Below are 17,542 nucleotides of genomic sequence, written 5' to 3'. Positions count from 1 at the left end.
TCTCACTGTAATTGCAACAACAGCTTGAAATTGCGCAATGGCTTTAATGAGATAAATATGCCCCTTGTGGTTTACTGGAGGAGAAATTGAAGACAATTTGGCTTATACTAGATGACCAAAAGTTTAGTAAAAGGAGTTAGGTTTGGTGTTGGAGATAATGGGAACTGCAGATGCTGGAGCATCTGAGATAACAAAAGGTCTGGGCCCGAAACATCAGCTTTTGTGCTCCTCTGATGCTGCTTGGCCTGCCGTGTTCATTCAGCTCTACACTTTGTTATCTAGGTTTGGTGTTGGCTGCCTCCCATCCTGAGACGATAGTTGGCCTGTATTGGTCAACTTTGTGTTCCCCATTGCCTGTCATGACTCAGGAATGTCACTCTGTCCTTACAATGCCTGCCATATCTGGCTGTAGAGGAAATGGGTTGAGAAGGCACACAGTTTGTTGACCTCTCTCTGGGGCTGTTTTCAGTTAGCTGTTCCTTTTTGGCTTTTGATCACCTCTTCTATCTGAAGAGGTGTAACAAACAAAAACAGAAACTGCTGGAGAAACACAGCAAGTCTGGCAGCATCTGTGGAGAGAAAGCAAAGTTAACATTTCGCAGTGACACTTCTTCAGAGTCCTACTGAACTTCTGCAGCAGTTTCTGTTTTTACTTGTTTCAGATTTCCAGCATCAACAGTTCTTTGTTTTCTTATATCAACTAAAGAGGCCGGGGGTCTAATAATTATCACTCAGTTTTCAGCGTCATCACCATCAGATTGCAGATGGAGATGTCATTGTAGGGGAGGACTGGATCAGTTCACCATGGTGAAGGTCTTTGAATGGATGATCATTGTTTATCCAATTAATCTAGGTTTTAGGAGCAACTGCTGTGAAGATATCTCATATTTAATCATTTCAGTGCATTGAGTTTGAAGGAGGGTGGAAATGCTTGGATTGTTTTCTCTCTGAGATTAATGAAAATACATTTGTCCTTATTTTTTGAAAGCAAGACATTTCTGGAAAGCACCATGGCTGCAGATAATTGCTGACCTTGGTTGCTTTAAATCTTTGTATCAATTATTTTAGGTCATTTTCAGTCTTAGGCCTAACTCTTATCCTTACTTGCTTTAAATCTGTACATTGAAAATTTTAGTAAATAATTTTATCACCCTTAAATAACTTTCTGGGATAGTTGTCTAATAAAGTAACCTGTTAAGTTTTGAAAGTAAAAAGCTGCATCGCTGGTTACTTTTAAAATGAAGCATTTGAGCCTACAAAAATCATTAGTACATGGACCACTCTGACGGAATTCCGAGTGACCATGTAGTCAAAGTGAATGAAAGCTCATAATGAGCAAAAAAGCTCTGAAGATGGCCCTTTCCATCCACTTTCCTGTGTGCCTCAAAAACTTGGTCAAAAATTAAACATGTATATGGATAAAAATAGAAGCTTTTAAAGTCTGGATGCTGAGATGTTTGCTTACAAGTCCTCTTTATGACCATGAGACAAATAAAGAGGTGTTTGAAATCAAAAGGAAGAAAGAATTCTTTCAAAAAGGAGCAACATTCAGAAAAGAAAATGTCAGCCATTTGATCAAAGCTGAGAAGCTAGGACAATCTGTTTAGGAGGGAAAGGTGAAGAGCAGCAGAGAGAGAGTCTTGGTCTGGGTGGAGTTGGATGGTGGCTGTTAAAGTGTGGCTTCAGACCCATTACATTGAGGATGAAGGTGGATGAGCACTGTGACTGCAGACTTGTCGCTCCAACATTAATAACTGCAGGTGAGTGAAATTCAGAACCTAAATCTGAATGCTTCTGGGATCAGCCAGGTGGTTTTCTTTAGGCATCTTTAGATTTCAACCAGCATGTTATAATATAAAATACCCATCTGGGTTTTCCCATCAGTTATTCTAAAGCATGTAATTTATAGAACGATTATCTGCAAAGCTGTTTCAAACTTGATATTTCTATCCTGATTTAGTTCCAGGCTTTGTTCAATGTATAATTAGGGTAATTGTAATCTAAACTCAGTGCTGACATCTTTTCTCAAGATATAAACACACAATTAAATGCCAACATGACTAAAAGTGGAAAAGCATGCAATGTGGTCATGTTTTCTTGGCTATAGAGGAAGATAGTTTTCTATGTACTCGGATTGTACAGCAGTGAGTGCTGCTCACTCAGCATAGACTGACATGAAAGACTTTATACTTTAACTGTCATTAAAATCGAGGTAGAGTTACGCAGCCTCTGCAGATGTGACAAAGGTAAGGTCAAACTATTGGCTCCTTTTGTCCCCAGCCCTTGTTGAATCCCAGATGCTTTTTTTTCCAGTTCTTGGCTTCTGAGTTTAAAGAGGGAGTTTCAAATGAACTCTCTGTAGGAGTGGCTGGATCTGGTGCTGGTGGTGGTTTGGCAAAAAATAATTGTGACATCTCGAGTGGGCCTGCTCCTAATCACAATGCTTGCTAACAGTCACTGAGTCAGGAAGCTAATATTTTTAGCCTTTCAATCTTCCTGAAATTTGGGTACTATGAGTACTCCTAGGAACGAAGCCCTTGGAATTATTTCTCTGATATGAAGAGGGTATCTTTGACTTGCAGGTCACTTTCCTTGACTGGGGTTGCAAGTGGAAGCATTACTTTGTGTTTTAAATAGAAATGACAAATCTTGGAAATGCCGAAGAAGTATTAGACAATTATTTCAAGTAAAGACAAGGCAAATTATCTTTCATTCCTCTCCTGTCTGCCATGGGTCATCTTAACACTGACAGACCTCACTGACCAATACTGTAATGGGGAAAACAGGTTTTTTGTGCAGATTTCAAATTGAAACTGGTTGGGTATTTTTTCCCACCTGTTTTTAATATAATTCTTCGAATAGATGGCAGGATCACAATAGCCTCTCTTCAGAACATGACTTTGCAACGACACCATAATAAGTTTGAAATTCTAAAGTTTGTGCACCATCCACAAGTTTGCTTTGAGCTCCACTGCGATAGAAATTGATATCACCAATATTTTGTACCTATGACAGGAACAATGCTTCCTGACACAGCATGACACCTTCCACTGGCCATGTACAAACTTTTGGATCAAGAATGTGATTCCTGTCATTTTGTGAAATAAATCCTTGATTCCCTGAAGCTTATCAGAAAAAAAAACTGCCTGGCTTGAACACCTCTAATCTCCACTGTGGCCGAGCTGTAATTAAAACTGGAGAAAGGTATTTGGATCAGACAGTAAAGTATCAGGATAGTAGTGATCTTTTATGTTTCTATGGAATTCAGGAAAGAAACAGAATTGAAATGAAAGGACAAGTAAAAGCTGCCTTTGTTTTTACATGCAGTTCGACTTCCCTCAATGGGCCCAGGGTTAGCTGCTCACTGAAAGCGATCTAATGACATGACATGGGCTACAATGCCAAAAGAAGTCAAAAGATTTACAAAGGACTCAACTTTAAATCCACTCTGTCTTAATAGAAGGTGCATGTGACAGCTGGTGAGAAACATTGCCGTGACCTAGCTGTACTTTTCCAGCTTTCGTGGAGCTGTCCTCAGATTCTTGATCGTTAGTCATTCTCATCAACACAGACATTTTTGTCCATTTATTTTTCAATACCACCCTGACTGCAGAGAGCAGAGCATGTGGAAATTCGAAGCTGTGATGAGCAGAGGAACTTTTAACATCATACTTTTGTTTGCTTAGTAGCTGCTGGAAACAACAAACATGTGAAGGAAATGTGAGGCTGTCGTTTGCAACTTTAAACCAGGTAGCCCAACACTTTTATGAGCTCTGCAGGCCAATCTGCAAACCTGGGATGTGTTTTGCTTTAATGCTTGATAGGCCTGTCTCTTACAGAGTTAGTTCAAGAGTTTAGATTAAGTTATGGAATAAGGAGCCAGACGATCAGCAATTGCTGGCAGCCCCAGAGCAAGGTAAAACTATCATGACAATCTGTTTGCTTAGGATGAGCTAGCAATACAGTTTAAATTTCTTCATTCTGTGTCAAACATTTACAGTGAAATGTAGCATTCAACAGAACATAATTCTATCACAGTTCTGCCTTAGTTCCTTACAAACAATTTGGTGACTACAATTATTTTGCTATTTCACTCAAATTAGCTGAAATTCTTGTGTTCTAAATTAAAAAGTGTTAATTTATTATAATCAGAGCATAATCTGAAATGTTTACCTGCGTTTGGGAGCAGCTGTTAGCCAGGCCAAGGTGGAAATATTGCTGCTTCTATGTCTAGAAATTCAAACACATTGCCTGATTCTTTTTGCGGTATGCTTGATCAGTATGCTCGATTGCCAATGTAACAGTCATTAAGAACCCACTCACCAATATCAGCAGATTGTCAAAATTAGGACTCATGTTCAAACGTCACTCTCTTGGCATATGCAAATTGCAGGAGCTCTGTGCATGACTTGAGTTTGTCCAAAAATATAATTAAACAATAGCATAAATAAATAGTATTCAACACCAGAACTGTACAGCAAAAAAGGATGTGCGTGAGGCTAACACAACAGCACCCGACACTGCTAGCTACCACCAGGAAGGTCTGAATTAGAGTTGGGAATTCTTCCCAATCTCAATATTCGACCTCACTGCCAAAGCTGTAACTCCAACTACTGTGTCGCTCTTCTTGATAAGAACCTAAATGTATCTTCCTCAAACCACACTGCCGTTCTCTCCTGGCTTCTGTGTTGTTTGATCCAGAAAGCTAAAGTGAAGTTGCCTACTCCTGCAATAATGTATACTAATGATGATCTGTGGCATCTTCCTGTCCACAAGTAATGCATTTGGAATGTTAGTTAGTGTAATTAATAGTGTATTAGGTGATTTCAATCTACATTTTACCATAGCTTATCAGGTTCTGCTTGAGACTGGTTCCAATTAACTGTTAGATAATTGGTGTACTATGATGCCTTGTTCTTCGAGGTAGCTGTGTAACTTCCACAGCAAGCTGCTGGAGAGACGAGCTGCTTCTCATTGCAACCCCAGGAACCCATCCTGCTTTGATTTCAAGTGGCTACAGTTTGAGGATGTTTTCCTTTACAAACTCCGCTCAGTCAGTGATGAATCTCTGCACTGTAAATCCATCCTGTGGATAGTTTAGTATTACCATGCATATTTCATCTTGGAGTTTATTTCTTTGCTTCATGTTAATTAACGCTGGATTTGAATTCTCACAAATACTGTTACTGAGCATTTCTAAAGCAACAAATACTCTGTTCTGATAAATGGAATAAAGACTGAACCTTTTAATTTTTGTGTTTTTTAAAGTTGTGTACTGAACTTAGAAAGAACCAGAGTTTTAAGAGATTGCTGTACGTTTTGAAAAGTAAGAAATATGACACTCATGGCAGGCATCATTTACACAGCTACTTGAACAAGTGAATGTTTGTAGTCGAGCTGGAACTGAGTGGTTTTGTATTCAGATTGAGTTCTAGATGGCAACAAGAAGTTGATGGGTATCTGGACAGGTGACATTATCAAAAGGGCTTTTGCCTGCCTACAATCATGTGATTAGTTGTCAGGTAACTGAGTAGTTTGTAGCTGAGAACAAGATAAAAAGAGAAGTGGTCAGATTGCCATCAACTGAGAAGCTGCCTCTGTTCTCTGCAGTCAAAGCTTCGTTTAAATCTGAAGAAAATCAGTTTATCTTTCCTTCAGCCGTTGTAGTAAGCTGTGATTTTTAATTTATAATTCAACAATCTTCTATCAGTGAACAACTACAGTGTCTCTCTTGGAAACCAGTGGAAGATCCAGAAAAGGAAGACTGAGATAAAACCGTCTAATCAGCAAGAACCAACTCAACTCATCTTTTCACAAAAAGGACTGAAGTGCCTTTCCAGCTCGCCCTCCCATCCATTTTATTTTGTTTTTTTTTGCTGTTTGTCTGTGTCTGTGTCTGTGTCTGTGTCTGTAAAAGGGGATATTTATAAGGAGATTAGAGTTTTAATTGGTAGTGTTATGTGCTGATGGTTTATAATTATCTACCTGTAGCTGGGGTCTAACTGCCTTTAGTAGACAGTAATTTCTGTTAAGTACTGAAATCTGGTTGATGTTTTCTGTCAACATATGCCTAGGAAGTAGGTAAGTTGGTGAATTTTGTGAACTTTTAATTTTTTTAAAAACTTTTTTGACAACTCCGGATGCGGCAGGGCTTGATTCCCAGCCTGTACTCCCATCAGGCAGAACAACAAGATCAGAAAAATAAGCTTAATGAGGCTACTGTACCACCTCGGCTGCTGCTGGTTTACTCCAATTGAATAAAATAAGAGTTATTATCATTTTAAGTTGTGTTTGTTTGAAGTTAGTATTTCCTTTAGCCCATACTAATTGTGGTTTGCATATGTATAGTTTCTTTTTTCGACACATCTGTCTTAAATTATTGCCTGAAGTTAGCTTCAGTAAGAGCTCTATAATAATCTAGTGTATAAAACAAACTCTTTGTACAATCAAATTGCCTGAAATAACTCCTGAAGCACTTGTGCTTTGCCTAGTTAAGCAAGAATCCTTAATTAAAGGGTCCCATTGTGATTATAAAAACCAATACATTGACTTGTACAATAGCACATCTCTGTGAGTGGTTCCAATGATGAGGAATTTCATTGCATGGGGAGATTGGAAAAGTTTGGACTGCTCTTTGATGAGCAGGTTGAGATGGGAATTGTTTCAAAATCATGAGGAATTCAGACAGAGCAATAAGCTCAGAAGTGGGGATGCTCACTGATGTTTACATGATTTTTTTACACCACTCATGACTTCTTGGGTCCTGAAACAGTACATGTCCATATGCAGTAAAACCAGGACAACATTGAGGCTTGGAATGTTTCATTTGTTGAATTTGTGCACTACTGGCTGGGTCAGCATTTATTGCCTGTCTCCAGTTGCCCCTTAAAGTGGTGGTGAGCTGACTTGTTGAACCACAGCAGCACATGTGCAGTTAAGGAAGAAGCTCAAACATTTTCACCCAGCGACACTGAAGGAATGGCATTATCTTTCTAATTTCGGATGAAAAGTGTTTCAGAGGGGAACTTGAAGGTGGTGGTGTTCTGATGTATCTAATGCCCTTGTCCTTCTTGATTGGAGGACTTTTGAATTTGGAAGGTGCTGTTTCAAAATCTTTGGTGAATTTCTGCAGTGCATCTTATAGATGGAACACCCTGCTGCTAATGTGTGTTTGGTGGTGGAGGGCATGGATGTTTGTGGATGTAAAGCCAATCAAGTGTGCTGCTTTATCCTGGATAGTGTCAAGAACCAGGAACTGAGTTACTCTCTGCAGGATTCCCAGCCTCTGACCTACTGTTCTCAGTTCAGTTTCTGGTCAATGGTGATCGCCTGGATGTTTATGTCAATAGTTTTATTAATAGTAATGCTATTAAATGCCAAGGGCTGATGGTTTCAGAAAACATAAGAAATATGAATGAAGAAGACCATTCAACCCCTTAAGTCTGTTCTGCCATTCACTAAATTGACAGCTTTCAATTCCCCATTCTACTGCTGACAGCCCCTCATCCTGTTGCTGAACAAGGACCGATTCACTGCTTAAACCACCCTTGGAGACAGAAACTTCTAAAGTTACACAATTCTCAGGAAAATTAATTATCTCAATCTTTGTCCTGAAATTTGAAAACTTGAACCCTTTTTTTCTGGGTTGAGCAACAAAAGCAAGCTGATCATCCACCTGAGACCCCTATTCTCCTCACACTCTTTGATCCCTTTAGCACTAAGATCTATATTTAACTCCTTTGAAATTTTCAATATTTTGGCCTCAACCTCTTTTTGTGGCAGAAAATTCCACAGGCTCCTCACTCTGAGTGAAGACATTTCTCCTCATCTCAGTCCTAAATGGCCAACCCTACATCAGGAATGTCCTTCCCGTATTTACCCTGCATATTCCCAATGTAGATTTCCACGCGATCACCCCACCTCATTCTTCTAAACTCCAACAAATATAACTGATCCAACCTTGCTTCAGATGTTAGTCCCACCGTCAAGAATCAGTCTGGTAAGTCTTCACTGCATTCCCACCATAGCCAGAACATCCCTTCTCAGATAAGGAGACTAAAACTGTGCACAATAATTCAGTTATGGTCTCACCAAAGCCCTGGACAATTACTGTAAGATATCTCTGCTCCCATATCTGAAAACCCTTGTTCTGAAGCACAGTGTGCCATTTGCTTCCTTCAACACCAGCTGTACCTGCCTGCTTACTTTTAGTAGTTTGCAAGGACATGTCTCAAAACCTATGTTTTCCAATCTGTTGACATTCAGGTAATAATCTGCCTTCCTGTTTTTGCTGCCAAACTGAATAACCTCACATTTATCCACATTTTGTTTCATCTGTCATGTTGGCCTCTCCTCTTAATCAGAATTACTTCATTCTAAATTATCTGACAATTAAAATTATATCAACGCTAAGACAATGTGCTGCTGTGTTATTTGCTTCATCCAGATGATTTTGCCTAATTCCAAATTTTGACACAAACAATGGCTTTGAATTATCAGGTGAAGGACGTGTTGCCAAATTGCTTTTGTAGAACAGACTCTAGCAACCAAACAGAGTTATAGCGAAGAAGCAGGGGAAATCCATTAACTCAGTAACAGGAGTTATGCTGCAACTCCTGATTTCCCACAAAGTAATAAAAACACGGCAGACCAAAGTTATACTGCTGGATCAATGCACTTGCTAGCCAGGAAAGCAGAGATCACTGGCACTGCCAATTAAATACCAATATGAAGAGCTGGTGAGCAAGTCAGTACAATAGGAAATGTATGCCAGGTAAGTTTTTTTTGGAGATGTACACCCACAATATGCATTTGTACAGGACTGCCTCAGCACAGAAATTCATGAGGGCTATGTCCCTTCCAGTAATGCAGGAAAGCAATATTATTGCAATTTACAAGGGACCTGGGTGTCCTTGTACACTGATCACTTAAAACAAACATGTAAGTGCAGCAAGCAGTTAGAAAGGCAATGCTTTTTGGCCTTCAATCCAAGAGTATTTGGGTGTAAGAGTAAGGATGTTTTACTACAGCTGTCCAGGCCTTATTGAGACCATGCCTGGGTTACTCTGTGCAGTTTAGGTCTCCTTACCAAAGAAAAGATGTATATTATTACATGGGGAGGCAGCAAATGTTCACTCGACTGATTCCTGGCAATGACAGGTTTGTTGTATGTGGAGAGATTGGTCAGCCAACTGGGCCTGTGTGCAGCGAAGTTTAGAAGAATGAGAGGAGATTCGATTGAAACTGAATCCTGACAGGTCGAGATGGAAGATTCTCCCACATATCATAGTGGAATTTAGAAGGGTAAGGGGTGATCTGATCAAAGTATTCAAGGTACTAAGGGAGCAGACAATGTGGATAACTATAAGAGATAATAGGAACTGCAGATGCTGGAGAATCCGAGATAACAACGTGTGAAGCTGGATGAACACAGCAGGCCAAGCAGCATCTTAGGAGCACAAAAGCTGACGTTTCGGGCCCAGACCCTTCATCAGAAAAGGGGGATGGGGAGAGGGGGGTGCGGATCGAAGATGGATGGAGGAGAAGATAGGTGGAGAGGAGACACACAAATTAAAGAGGCAGGGATAGAGCCAGTAGAGGTGAGTGTAGGTGGGGAGGTAGGGAGGGAATAAGTCAGTCTGGAGAGGATGGATAAGTAAAGAAGCGGGGATGGAGCCACTAGAGGTCAGTGTCGGTGGGGAGGCAGGGAGGGGAGAGGTCTTACCTCTACTGGCTCCTGCCCCGCCTCTTTACTTGTCCGTCCTCCCCGGGCTGACCTATCCCCTCCCTACCTCCCCACCTGCACTTGCCTCTACTGGCTCCATCCCTGCCTCTTTGACCTGTCCGTCTCCTCTCCACCTATCTTCTCCTTTATCCATCTTCAGTCCACCTCCCCCTCTCTCCCTATTTATTTCTGAACCCTCTCCCCCTCCTTCTTTTCTGATGAAGGGTCTAGGCCCGAAACGTCAGCATTTGTGCTCCTAAAATGCTGCCTGGCCTGCTGTGGATAAATATAAATTATTCCCACTGGTTTGGGAAATTCTGGATCGGAGATATAGTCTGAGAATCAGAGCTAGACCTTCAGGAGAAATGTTAGGAAACACGTCTGTGCACAAAGGGTGGTAGATATTGGTACTGTCATCCACAAACTGCACTGGATGCTGGATTAGTTGTTAATTTTAAATCTGACATAATAAAATTTTATTAAGCAAAGTTATTGAGGGATATGGGCCAAAAGCAAGTGCATGGAGTGAGGCCACAGATCAGCCATGATCTTACTGAATCTGGATGTGAGTTTGCTCGCTGAGCTGGAAGGTTAGTTTTCAGACGTTTCGTCACTATTCTAGGTAACATCATCAGTGAGCCTCCGACGAAGTGCTGGTGTTATGTCCCGCTTTCTATTTATCTGGTTACATCACCAACCCAAGGAAACCTAACCAGATAAATAGAAAGCAGGACATAACACCAGCGCTTCCTCGGAGGCTCACTGATGATGTTACCTAGAATGGTGACGAAACGTCTGAAAACTAACCTTCCAGCTCAGCGAGCAAACTCACATCCAGAACCTCAACCTGAGCTACAAATCTTCTCAAAACTCGCTATCTTACTGAATATTGGAACAGGCTTGAGGGGCTGAATGGACCTACTTCTGTTTGTAAGGAGTCCTCACTGCTGGCATATCCCGGAACAGACCTGCCATTGGTACCATTTTTAAAGGCCATTGTACAGATGGACAAGCTGTGTCAGTCCTGGCCTGCCCTGCACAGTTCCTGGCATTAGTCCTGGACGTGACAGACAGGGGAGATCACTGAACCATCCCCACTTTATAAACTGGGACCTGAAGGACCTGCTGTGGATGAGAGATATTCTCCTCCTCCTGAAGTAGAACAAAGAACAATACAGCACCGAAGCAGACCCTTTGGCCCTCTAAGCCTATGCTAACACATTTTGCCCTTCCAAAGGCTGTCTTTACTTACAGGCTCCATATCTCTTGATGCCCTTCCTCTTCATGTATTCGTCCAGCTGCTTGTTGAAAGCTGCTGTTGTATCTATTTCCACCACCTCCTCTGGCAGTATGTTCCAGGCACTCCCCACCCGTTGTGAAAAACCTGCTTCATACATCTCTTTTAGACTTGCCTCTTCACACCTTGAACTTGTGTCACCTAGGAATTCAACCCTCCACCCTGGGAAAAAGCCTCATACTTTCCACTCTATCCACGCCATTCACAGTCTTGTAAAGTTCTATCAGGTTGCCCCTCAATTTCCTGCATTTCAGTGAAATCAAAAGCAATTTATCCAAACTTTCTTCTTAGGTAAAATTCCCCATACCAGATAATATCCTGGTAAACCTTTGCTGTACCCTCTCCAAAGCATTCATATCCTTCTGGTAGTGTCGTGACCAGAACGGTACGCAATATTCCAAGGGTGGCCGAATTAAAGTTCTATAAAGCTGCGATATAACATGTCTATCCTTATACTCAAAGCCCCTTCCAATGATGGTCAGCATGCCTTTAGTTCTGCTGCCACCTTTAGTGATTTGTACAATGGCACACCCAGATCCCTCTGCATATCAATACTCCTAAGGGTTCTGCCATTCACTGTATAATTTCTACCTGTACTTGACCTTCAAAAATGCATCATCTCACATTTGTCTGGATTAAACTCCATCTGCCATTTTTCTGCCCATGTCTCTAACTGATCTATATCTTACTGTATCCTCTGTTAATCCTCCTTACTAACTGCAATTCCACCAAACTTTGTATTGTCTGCAAACTTACTAATTAGACTAGCTACATTTTCTGCTAAATCATTTATGTAGACCATGAACAGCAGAGGTGCCAGCCCTGATCCCTGTGGAACACCACTAGTCATTACCATCCATTCCAAAAAGCATTCTCCCACCACCGCCCTCTGTTACCTGTGACTAACACAGCTCTGTATTCATCCTGCCAACTCACCCCAATACCATGTGACCTCACCTTTTGTACCAGTCTGCCATGACGGACCTTGTCAAAGGTTTAACTGCCAGAGCCTAGCAGCCTGGTTTGGAGTTAACATCCAAGACAGTGCAGTCTCAGCCATCTGAGAAATGCCCAACATAATGAGTGAAAGATCAATGAACTTCTCTCCTCTGCCAGGGTAAGAGCCACCATTTTCTCTCTGTTACCACACACTCACTCTGTTGCTACTGTACTCGCCTGCCTCCAAAGCTTAAGCTATGACCCCCACACCATTGCATGTAACATCTCTGTCACTGTCTCTCACCCACCCCAATTCCCCACCCCATCCTAATCCTGCATGCCCTCTGCACTTGCCATTCACTTACTCATGACAACTCCACTCTTTTCTGCCGCCTGCACCAAGGGTTATAGCTGGGTCACCCACTTTCATCCTTCCTTACGAACTCCCTTTCTCTTTTTTCCAGGAGAAAATGGCCCACATTAGGGTAGAAAGGGTTGAGATGACTATTGTGGTGCCCCATATTCCCCACCTCAGCCTTATGGGGAGAAGATCCTGACTCTGATCACCCTGAGTGACTGGCTGATCGTGTCCAAACTTCACACCTGTATTCCAGGCTGACCTGTGACTGATGTAGCCATGATCTCCAACTGAAGGTTTTCTCTTTTGACTGAGGACACTTGACAATGGTGGCAAGTTTCCTTGCTTTGTGCCTGTGCTAAACAGCAAAGCAAGAGGTGCTATGAGCATTTAACCCCTCGTTGAGGGGAGTGCAATGCTCAAATGGCAGGGCAGGAATACAGTAAGCATTAGGGTAGGCTGGAAGTGAATGAGTGCCATAAGGGCAAGCGAATGGATCAGAGACCCAGCCTGATATAATCCCTGAGCTGTGGGGGTGTCCCTAAGCACACAATGTCCTTGCTCCAGTGTTGCAGTGACAGTAACTGCTGTGTTCAAAGGTACAGCTTTAAACTGTAGAAACATCTTGTAAATGGGTGCCATGACGATTCTTAGACACTGGCACATGTAAGATACCAATATATGTGAATGTGCGGAGTGTTTGGTTGGCTACATGAAGCTTGCCCTCTGGTTTTGCTGTGTAGTGTTCAGATTGCAGCCTGGAGGAATAAGTGATGAGCTGGGATCACCAGGTACCTACTGTGGGTAGCAGAATGGGAAGATCCATATTCATGAGGTGAGATGTGCAGTTTACGAGGCTGATTACATGCCAAAATTCCCTGTCACTGCTGCTGGAAGAGAGTGTTATCTCAACCTCTGGATCTTTAGCAGGAAGATGCAGCAGGTCATTCCTGACATCGAGATCAGCCTCGCTGGAGTTTGCATATGATTCTCCTGGATTTCTGGCCATCACTCACATCACCCAGCCCCCTAGAAGGTTCCATTGTATGTTTTTATAATCTACAGACAGAGTAGAATGTGATCAGTTGGTCCCACTTGTGAGAATCAAGTTGAGATGCAGATTTAAAGAGCTCAGAATAAAGAATTTTGCAGTTTTTTTGCATTAGTTCTACATTTACAAGCTGTAGTGTCTGCTGCTGTGTCTTTAAATTTTAAAGGAGCAGATTGCGAAATGCATACCAGCTGTTTGCTAGTGATAGGGGATTTACAAATACATCTGAACTCGAGGCGAGATTATCTCCTACACATAGCCTGCTGCGACTCTGCAAAATGGATCACAAACCATATCATCTCAAGCTGGTATGGACAGTGAAACTGAGCTGGGTTTGCTCGAATGAAGTTTTTGAAAAACAATTAATGGATGATATACTTGAATTGTTCCTTCAGAATCTGAAACACAAAATGAAATTTGAGTTATGTGAGGGACCTTTCCAAGTCTTCACAGAATGGTAGACTACTCCAGGACCTCTGGTTCCCACTTATTCCTTCACTAAGTTAGGACTCCAGTAAAATTCCCCTTCAAATGCATAAAAGGTTTGTTATAAATATGCTTCTTGTATGTATCTTTTAATTATGATTTTACTTAAATTGGAGAGAGACCTTACAAAATACATAAATAAATATTGTAACTGGTGGAGTAAGGAAAGCTTTCTCAGTGAGCCTTAATAGAACTGAAATACTAAGTCCTAGTGGCACTGATGAAATGCAATGAACAGAGGAATGCTGAATACAATTTTGAACCTTTTTCACAACCAATTAAATGCTGTGCACCTTTTAGAATTTAAATAGGAACCCTTAGTAAGGACACCATACAGGCCGTAGCCTAATTGCAGAGATTAAAAAGACATTAAAAATAAATATGATACAGTTCCTTCTGTTGCTTTCTGAAGGCAATAGCATTTTAAACCCTGCTAAAATGTATGCTGGTGTGAGAACTTTCTTTTCTCTCTGAACATATGGAATTCCTGAGGGCTACACAAAACCTTTAGCAGTGATTACAGAAGCAACAAACAGCAGGGATTGAAAGTGCAGCTATATGTTTATTGTCTGCATCGTTTCGAACTTTGCCGTGAGCAGTGAGAGTATACTGAGGCATGACAGAGATTCCACTTTTGGCTGCGGCCTGAGATTTCTAGCTTATCCATGTGAAACATTCCACCCATCACTGAAAACATTAACCTCTGGGCTACTGATAGCACCACCTGCTATTCACTTACCTGTGGGCTGTCATACATGGGCCTGACACCAAATTCCCGAGATTCCTGGAAGCAGAAACCATCAAAGGATTATCGGTACAATTCATTAGGCTTGGCAGCCGAAGAAAAAAATTTCTTTTACATCAAACTACCATAAAATTTAATACCCTGCATATGCTTTAATCTTTATGGTTGAGGTCCCCTTTAATATTATTTCTGTTTACCATTGCAAACATATTTGCTAGTTGCCCTAAATTAAGGGGACAAAAGGTTGCCCTATCATGTTTAGGGACAGAGTAAATTCTTCTTTTCCCCAGGGTTCTCCACATTCCGTGCAGGTGGAGGGAGAGGTGTTTACCAATTCAAGATGTTAAATTCAGCAACAAAAGACTTGTAGAGATTTATGAGGGTGTTCTTGCAAGTCCATAACGTCAGAAGTTATACTCCTTCAATTCGTCCCACTTCCTACAGACGAAAGGGGTGGCCAGGGCACCCACATGGGCCCAAGCTATGCCTGCCTCTTTGTAGGTTACGTGAAACAATCCCTCTTCTGTACCTACGCCGCCCCAAACCCCACCTCTTCCTCAGTTACATTGATGACTGTTTCGGCACCACCTCGTGCTCCCACGAGGATCTCGAACAGTTCATCCACTTCACCAACACCTTCCACCCCAACCTTAAGATCACTTGGACCATCTCTGATACCTTTCTCTCCTTCCTGGACCTCTCTGTTTCCATTTCTGGCAACCACCTGGAAACCAATATCATTTCAAGCCCACTGACTCCCACAGCTACCTAGAATACACCTCCTCCCACCCACCTTCCTGCAAAAATGCCATTCCCTATTCCCAATTCTTTCACCTCCATCCCATCTGCTCCTGAGATGTGGCATTCTACTCCTGGACATCCCAGATGATCTCGTTTTTCAAGGACCGTAACTTCCCCTCCACAGTATTTGGAAACGCCCACTACCATGCCTCCCGCATTTCCCGCTACTCATCCCTCACACCCTCTCCCAACAATAACACCAAAAAAGAATCCCCCTCGTCCCCACGTACCACCCCACCAACCTCCGGATTTACCACATCATCCTCTGACACTTCCGCCATCTGCAATCCAACCCCACCACCAAAGACATTTTTCCATCCCTACCCTTATCTGCTTTCCAGATCGACCACTCTCTCTGTGACTGCCTTGTCCGCTCCACACTCCCATCTAGCCCCACCACACCCGGCACTTTCCCCTGCAGCCGCAGGAAGTGCTACACCTGCCCCTACACCTCCCCCATCACCCCCATCCCAAGCCCCAAGAAAATTTTCCACATTAACAGATGTGTAGGTGAACATTTGTTTAATGTGGTATACTGTATCCACTGTTCCTGTTGTGGCCTCCTCGACATCGGGGAAACCAAGTGGAAGCTTGGGGACCACTTTGCGGAACACCTACACTCAGTTTGCAACAAACAACTGCACCTCCCAGCCCAAACCGTTTCAACTTCCACTCATATTCCTTGAATGAAACTCCCATCCTGGGCCTCCTGCAGTGCCACAATGATGCCACCTGAAGGTTGCAGGAACAGCAACTCATATTCTGCTTGGGAACCCTGCAGCCCAATGGTATCAATGTGGACTTCACCAGTTTCAAAATCTCCCCTTGCCCCCACAGCATTCCAAAACCAGCCCAACTCATCCCTGCCTCCCTAATCTGTCCGTCCACTCCTTCCACCTTAAGCCCCACCTCCACCACCACCTCCTACCTACCAGTCTCACCCCGCCTCTTTGACATGTCTGTCTTCCCTGGACTGACGTATCGTCTCCCTACCTCCCCACCCACACCCACCTTTACTGACTCTATCCCTACCTCTTTGACCTGTCTGTCTCCTCTCCACCTATCTCCTTTATGCATCTTCCATCTGCCTCCCCCTCTCTCTCTATTTATTTCAGAACCCTCTTCCCCTCCCCCATTTCTGAAGAAGGATCCAGACTCGAAATGTCAGCTTTCCTGCTCCTCTAATGCTGCCTGGCCTGCTGTGTTCATCCAACTGTACACCTTGTTATCTCAGAAGTTATACAACACCAGGTTATAGTCCGACAGATGTATTTGAAATCACAAGCTTTTGAAGTACTGCTCCTTCACCTGACAAAGGAGCAGTGCTCCAAAACCTTGTGATTTCAGATAAACCTATTGGACTATTACCAGGTTTTGTGTGGCTTCTGACGTTGCCCATCCCACTCCAACACCAGCACCTCCACATCATTGCAACTCTATAGGTTAAAGCAAATACCGGGAGGAACTCAGCTCCTTTTGTAAACCCGCCATCCCATAACCCAATCAACCAATTAAAACAAGCCACAAATTACATACACTGCCCACCAAGGGGCTCTGAAACAATGACAACAAATAAAGGAAGGGTAGGGAAAGAGATAAGTGTCAAATCAAAATGACGCGGCTGTTGGAGGGGGAGGCTTAGGTAGTTGCTAATCAGCTCTGGATGAGGTGGGTCTGTAAACTGGACCTTATTATGCTGCAGCTGTACAAAACTCTGGTGCGGCCGCACTTGGAGTATTGTGTACAGTTCTGGTCACCACATTATAAGAAGGATATGGAAGCTTTGGAAAGGGTGCAGAGGAGATTTACTAGGATGTTGCCTAGTATGGAGGGAAGGTCTTACGAGGAAAGGCTGAGGGACTAGAGGCTGTTTTCATTAGAGAGAAGAAGGTTGAGCGGAGACTTAATTGAAACATATAAAATAATCAGGGGGTTAGATAGGGTGGATAGGGAGAGCCTTTTTCCTAGGATGGTGATGGCGAGCATGAGGGGGCATAGCTTTAAATTGAGGGGTGAAAGATACAGGACAGATGTCAGAGGTAGTTTCTTTACTCAGAGAGTAGTAAGGGAATGGAACGCTTTGCCTGCAACGGTAGTAGATTTGCCAACTTTAGGTACATTTAAGTCGTCATTGAATAAGC

At 42.6% G+C, this 17,542-nt stretch overlaps 1 protein-coding gene across 8 annotated transcripts in view; it reads left to right on the top strand.

The window, feature by feature from the left end:
* sema3d (sema domain, immunoglobulin domain (Ig), short basic domain, secreted, (semaphorin) 3D) overlaps window positions 1–17,542 on the top strand; it is a 357,672-nt gene that overhangs the window by 88,637 nt on the left and 251,493 nt on the right. The window lies entirely within an intron of this gene.

The sequence above is a fragment of the Stegostoma tigrinum genome, chromosome 25, assembly GCF_030684315.1.
Source record: "Stegostoma tigrinum isolate sSteTig4 chromosome 25, sSteTig4.hap1, whole genome shotgun sequence".
Classification (NCBI taxonomy): domain Eukaryota; kingdom Metazoa; phylum Chordata; class Chondrichthyes; order Orectolobiformes; family Stegostomatidae; genus Stegostoma; species Stegostoma tigrinum.
Note: the sequence above shows the minus strand (reverse complement) of the source record. Positions and strands in the feature narration are given on the sequence as shown.